The sequence below is a fragment of the Macaca fascicularis genome, chromosome X (assembly GCF_037993035.2).
Source record: "Macaca fascicularis isolate 582-1 chromosome X, T2T-MFA8v1.1".
Classification (NCBI taxonomy): Eukaryota; Metazoa; Chordata; class Mammalia; order Primates; family Cercopithecidae; genus Macaca; species Macaca fascicularis.
Genome location: NC_088395.1, coordinates 80,862,742 through 80,870,230, shown reverse-complemented (window position 1 = coordinate 80,870,230; position 7,489 = coordinate 80,862,742).

Here is a 7,489-nt window from a genome sequence, read left to right as displayed (position 1 = left end):
TCAGGAGGCTGAGGCAGGAGAATCGCTTGAACTCGGGTGGCGGAGGTTGCAGTGAGCCGAGATTGCGCCACTACACTCTAGCCTGGGTGACAGAGCAAGACTTCATCTTTTAAAAAAAAAAAAAAAAGTCAGACACTTGCTTTCTTCTTTCATTTACTTTTTAAAAAAATTCATCTTCAATATTCACAAAAAATAATCCATGCTATAAGTTGCTATGTCACAGAAGTTTAAGAAGTGCATGGTAAAAATCACTAACTTTAAAATAATGGTTACCTCTGGGGATAAGAGAAGAGAGAGATGCAATCGGGGATGGGTACACAGAGAACTTCAACTGTCATGTTAATGTTTGATTTTTTTTTTTATGTTGGGTGGTGAGAAGAGAGGTTCATTGTATTATTCCTTATATATATGTATATGTCTTAAGTATTTCATAATATATTGAAAGCCCCCCTCAAAATATAAAGAAGTTAATCTTGCATTCCTTCATCACCCCCTCCATCAAAAAAAAAAAAAAAAAAAAAAGGAATCATACTATTCTGCAACTTACTTTTCTCACATAACCATCCATCATGACATCCTCTAGGTCAAAAGTCAAAATATTCCATAATATTTATGTACCAAAATTTACTCAAACATTCTCCCATTGATGGATACACAGGTTGTTTCCAGTTGTCACAAGAACAAAGTTGTACAAAAGTATCCTTGTTCATGCGTTATTATATACTGGTACTTTTATTTCTGCAGGACAGATTCTTAAAAGTCAGACTTTTGCATTCCAGTTTTTGTTCAAGTGATATCTGCATTTTTTATTTCCCTAAATATTGCCAGATTATTTTCTAAAAGGTTGCAGCAATTCATACTCCGCGGCAATGCATGAAATTTACTTTAACCACATAAGCATTTAACAACATATTAGATGTCACTCTTTACTGTCTTCCCCATATATACAGTAAACATGTTATGCTTAACATAAATTTAATTTCGCCAACAGATTTGAAGACAGGAAATCTAGCTCTTTTCTTAGTGAGTTATCAGCCTAGAAATATACAAAATGTGGCAAGTCCCCCAAAGATTACCTGTACACACACACACACAACTCTGAGATGCTTCAAGAACAAATGTTAAGTTTTTGTCCAAAACTCCACATTTGGGGTATAATGGGCACAGAAAAAAAATGTTTAATCTAGTGCATAATGAATACGTTACAAACAAATTAATCAAAACTAATAAGTTTGGACATTAAAGGCAGAACAAAAAAAAATAAAGTTAGGCCCAAGAGGTTAGGGTGTTCCTAAGAGAGCTCTGAGGAGATGGAATCCATTTTGGCGAGACATGGTGTCAATAAAAACCCGTTTAAACAAGGAAAAAGGAAAGAACGACCCATATATCCCTCCTAGGAGCTAGCTTCTGCAACTTCCTAGCCTCGTCAGTAGAAGTTAGGTGATCAGGGAGAGAGAAATTATTCTCCGATATTTTGAAGAGACGCGAGAGAGAAAAATGGAATACAGGCCGGTTACTACCCCCACTCAGGCCACGCGATCCCAAAGTGTCTAGCCTCGCTTACGGCCACTTCTCTAGCCAATGTGAGGCTCATCACTCACCACAATACTATTAACTGGCGAGTTTCTGGACTTTTGTTAGTGGACTCACATACTTCGGACGCCTTGCAACCGCAGCGGTTGCACCCCGTACAAACGCCGCCATCTTAGGTCTTCCACTAGCCCTAGTGCACAGGCGGATAAAAGCCGGGGGTGGGCGTCACAGCCAAACGGGCCCGGCGCCCAGCTGCCGTGCTCTACCTAAATGCCTCCGCCGGCAACGTGCCCCAACCGTTGCCGTGGACCCTCCCCCAGTTTTCCTGACCTGTTGCACTTCCTCTCACAGCCTTTATCTCTTTTGAAATGCCCTTTTCCTTTTTCTTTCTCTTCATTTCTTTTTTCCTTTCCCAACCCAAATTTCTTTTAGCTTTGCCTCGACTCCCTTCTTCCTTCCCTATTTCTAGATCTCTCACTCTCATTAACTTTACCTCACAAGTGCATGGCACTTTATGATGGACAAAGCTGTCATTCCCTTCTGTTATCTCACTAAGTCATTGCAACATCAGATAAGCTAAGGACTGATTTTTTCCTGTTTTATAGATGAGGAAACTAAGGCCCAAAGAGGTGACCCAATTTTCCAAAAGTTCCGGGAGTTATTAAGTGCTAGAACGAGCTAGAACCTACTTCTTTTCACTTCACTAAGCCCCGTGTTCCGATAGATGAGGGTGTATGTACTTCAACCAACTAATGAGAAAACTGAAGCCAGAGGGTTTTAGCCTAGTCATACAATGAGTCTGTCAATGGCAAAACTGGATTCAGAACAAGGTGCTTCCTTTAATTCTGTAAACAAAAGAGTCTTCATAAAAGAGTTGTGATGGCCGGGTGTGATGGCCCTTGCCCGTAACCTCAGTGTAATCCCAGCTACTTGGGAGGCTGAGGTGGGAGAATCACTTGAACCTAGGAGGTGGAGGTTGCAGTGAGCCAAGATCGTGTCACACTGCATTCCAGCCTGGGGCGACACTGCCAGACTCCATCTCAAAAAAAAAAAAAAAAAAAAAAAAAAGAGTTGGGATGCTGCTCTTGAGCCTAAAAGTCCTTCCATCTTCCCTCTTCTTTTATTTATTATTACTTTTAATTTATTTTTTTTGAGACGGAGTCTTGCTCTGTCGCCCAGGCTGGAGTGCCGTAGCGCGATCTCGGCTCACTGCAACCTCCACCTCCTGGGTTCAAGAGATTCTCACGCCTCAGCCTCCTAAGTAGCTGGGATTACAGGCATATGCCACCATGTCCAGCTACTTTTTGTATTTTGAGTAGAGACAGGGGTCTCACCATCATGGCCAGGCTGGTCTTGAGCTCCTGACCTCAAGTGATCCACCCGCCTCAGCCTCCCAAAGTGCTGGTATTACAGGCATGAGCAGTAAGTTACTGGTAAATAGAAAGGGGGATAAAAATGAGTGACGTGGTGGCTTACGCCTGTAATCCCAGCACTTTGGGAGGCCAAGGCGGGAGGATCACAAGGTCAGGAGATTGAGACCATCCTGGCTAACACGGTGAAACATCGTCTCTACTAAAAATACAAAAAAAATTAGCCGGGCGTGGTGGCCGGCGCCAGCTACTCGGGAGGCTGAGGCAGGAGAATGGCATGGGCCCGGGAGGCAGAGCTTGCAGTGAGCCGAGATCGCGCCACTGCACTCCAGCTTGGGCTACAGAGCGAGACTCCCTCTCAAAAAAAAAAAAAAAAAATGAAACCTGCCAGGCGCAGTGGCTCACGCCTGTAATCCCAGCTCTTTGGGAGGCCGAGGTGGGCAGATCACCTGAGATCAGGAGTTTGAGATCAGGCTGGCCAACATGGTGAAACCCCGTCTGTACTAAAAATACAAAGATTAGCTGGGTGTGGCGGTGGGCACCTGTAATCCCAGCTACTCGAGAGGCTGAGGCAAGATAATCACTTGAACCCAGGAGGCAGAGGTTGCAGTGAACCAAGATAGCGCCACTGCACTCCAGCGTGGGCGACAGTCGAGCGAGACTCGGTCTCAAAAAAAAAAAAAAAAACGTGAAATCTATTGCAGTTTTGTTCTGATGACTCTTGGGCCTTTGTTTGGGAGAAAAATTACTTTTTATTTTTATTTATTTATTTATTTATTTTGAGACGGAGTCTCACTCTGTCACCCAGGCTGGAGTGCAGTGGTGCAATCTCAGCTCACTGCAACCTCTGCCTCTCCCCTCTCGGGTTCAAGCGATTCTCCTGTCTCAGCCTCCCGAGTAGCAGGGATTATAGGCGCAGGCCCCCACACCCGGCTACTAATTTTTGTATTTTTAGTAGAGATGGGGTTTCACCCTATTAGTCAGGATGGTCTCGAACTCCTGACCTCAGGTGATCCACCTCAGCCTCCCAAAGTGCTGGGATTACAGGCATGAGCCACCGTGCCTGGCTGAATTTTTAAAATACACATGTAAAGAAATAATCAGCAAGAAGCATTATTAGAGAAATAGGCTTGTAAAGCTGCCAATTTTTTTTTAACAAATTGAGGCACTGGTTTTATTTGGTAATGTTTCGAATCGAAAAGTGCTAGACCCAGAGACCTAGGGACAGAAAAGCTATATTAATTCACAGCCAAGGTGCAAACTTCATGCCCCTGCCTCCACTCACTCACATTTCCCCTAGTCTACCTGCCTCAATTCCAACTTAAGAAAAATGCCTCCAGAAAACACCAGAGACCGAGTTTGGTTGCCAGGTTACGATATTTCCTCTTGAAGACTGATCTTTGTAGCTTCCTGGACTACTGAACTAGCCAGTACCAATTTCATTCTCTGTGGAAATTTTACAAAGAAATGTACAAAGGCAATGACCCGAGACAATAGTTCATGTTATCTGTACATTCACAATTTAAGACAAACAAATGAGTAACAGTCTTAATAGCTAAAATGACAGATGCTGAGTTACACTAGAACAAACTCATTTGAAACATGAGTTGGAACAAGAGCGAAACTCCGTCTCAAAAAAAAAAAAGAAAGAAAAAGTACAACTTGCGGTGGCACGTGGGAGAACAAATATAACAGAATTTATTCATTCATTAAGAACTTACATGTGGCCGGGCGCGGTGGCTTACGCCTGTAATCCCAGCACTTTGGGAGGCTGAGGCGGGCGGATCACGAGGTCAGGAGATCGAGACCATCCTGGCTAACACGGTGAAACCCCGTCTCTACTAAAAATGCAAAAAATTAGCTGGGCGTGGTGGCGGGCGCCTGTAGTCCCAGCTACTTCGGAGGCTGAGGCAGGAGAATGGCGTGAACCCGGGAGGCGGAGCTTGCAGTGAGCCGAGATCGCGCCACTGCACTCCAGCCTGGGCGACTGAGCGAGACTCCGTCTCAAAAAAAAAAAAAAAAAAAAAAAAAAAAAAAGAACTTACATGTAAAGAATAAGACTATACAAGTGGGTGATGCATGCAATCCAGTATTAATCTTCAAGGAGATTACATTCAAATCAGAGAGGGGAAAAAGAAAAAAACCGTAAGTGTCTTTATCCAAGGCACTGTGCTAGGTACAAGGCAGAAATAGAAGTGAGAGTTGGGGCTGGACACGCTGGCTTGCGCCCATAATCCCAGAACTTTGGGAGGCTGAGGGGGGCAGATCACTTGAGGTTAGGAGTTTGAGACTGGCCTGGCCAACGTGGAGAAACCCCATCTCTACTAAAAATACAAAAATTAGCCGGGCGTGGTGTGCACCTGTAATTCCAGCAACTCGGAAGGTCGAGGTAAGAGAATTGCTCAAACCCAGGAGACAGAGGTTGCAGTGAGCCAAGATTGTGCCATTGCACTCCAGTCTGGGTGACAAACAGAGACTCTGTGTCTAAATAAATAAATAAATAAATAAATAAATAAATAAATAAGGTAGAATTGGGTATGGAGATGAATCTACCGTGAATCTTAGCATTAGGGAATTTATTTTCTAGTAGGGAGAAATAAAATGTGAAGGTTGGGTAATTTTTTTTTATTAGGGGCTCAAGGGGATGAAAAAGTATTTAATACATTTCAACACCCAAAATAATGTACAAAGTTATACATTTTGCAAAGCACTGTACCAAGTAATATAGGGAACGGGAAAAACAACAAGAAGGAAATTTATAAATGTAATGTGAGGCAATGAGGGCAATATATTAGAATGAAGGATGTATCATGAGATGTAAAATCATGCCACTTAAACTATATATAAAGTTGACCAATCCTAAAGCTCCTTTTAAAGCTGAGCTATAATTCAAATACCATAAAATTCACCATTTCTAAGAGTATAATTCAGTGGTTGTTGATGTATTCACAGACTTGTGTAACTGTCACTACTATCTAATTCCAGAACATTTCCATCATCACAAAAAGAAACCCCATACCTGGCCAAGTGCGTTGGCTCACACCTGTAATCCCAGCACTTTGGGAGGGCGAGGCGAGTGGATCACCTGAGGTCAGGAGTTCGAGACCAGCCTGACCAATATGGTGAAACCCCCATCTCTAGTAAAAATACAAAAATTAGCTGGCCATGGTGGTGGGTGCCTGTAATCCCAGCTACTCGGGAGGTTGAGGCAGGAGAATCGCTTGAACCCGGGAGGCGGAGGTTGCAGTGAGTCGAGATTTTGCCACTGCACTCTAGCCTGAGCAACAGAGCAAAACTCCATTTCAAAAAGAAAAAAAAAAGAAAAAGAAACCCCATACCCATTACCAGTCACTACTCATTAACTAACTCTTCACCCGATCAGCCCCTAGCAAACAACATTTTTTTGTCTCTACGGATTTGCTTCTTCTGGACATTTCATTTAAATGAAATCAACAGGCGGCCTTTTGTGCCTGCCTTCTTAGCACAATATTTTCAAGGTTCATGCATGTCGTAGCATATATCAGTGCTTCATTTCTTTTTATGACTAAATAATATTCCATTGTATAAATATGAAACATATTGTTTATCCATTCATAAAATGATATATGTTTGGGTTGTTTCCATCTTTTGGCTATTATGAATAATGCTACTATGAACATTTTTGCACAAGTTTTTGTGTCAACCCATGTTTTCAGATATCTTGGATATATACCTAGGCGGGCAACTGCTGGGCAACATGGTAACTCTATGATGAACTCTTTGAGGAATTGTCAAAGGGTCTTCCAAGGCACTGCATCATTTTACATTTCTACCAGCAATATATGAGTGTTACAATTTCTCCACATTGTTGCCGTACTTGTCATTTTAACTATAGCCAGCCTAATGGGTGTGAAGTAGTATCTCAAATGCTTTTGATGATCATTTTCCCAATAGCTAATGATGTAGAGCATCTTTTTATGTGCATATTGGCCTTTTATATATCCTCTTTGGATAAATGTCTATTCAAATACTTGGTCTATTTTTCAATCTGGTTATTGGTCATTTATTGAATTGTAGGAGTTTTACATTATCAGATATATATACGATTTGCAAATATTTTCTTCTATTTTGTAAGTTTTTTTCAGTTTCTTGATGTGTTCTTAAAGTACAAAAGTTTTTTTATTTTCACTAAGTACAATTTACTTTTTCTTTTGTACGTTGTGTTTTTAATGTCATAACTAAAAAAAAAAAAAAGCCACATTGTCTAACCTAGGGGCATGAAGATTTTCTTATATGAGTTTTATAGTTTAAGCATTTACATTTAGGTCTTTGATACATTTTGAGTTAATTTTTGTGGGTTTTTTTTTTTGGTTTTTATTATTTATGTATTTGTTTTATTTGTATTTTTATTTATTTTGAGACAGGGTCTCACTGTGTCACCCAGGCTGAAGTGCAGTGGCAAGATCTCGGCTCACTGCAGCCTCCGCCTCCTGGGTTCAAGCGATTATCCTGCCTCAGCCTCCCGAGTACTGGGGACTACAGGTGTGTGCCACCACACCCGTCTAATTTTTGTATTTTTAGTAGAGACGGGGTTTCACCACGTTAGC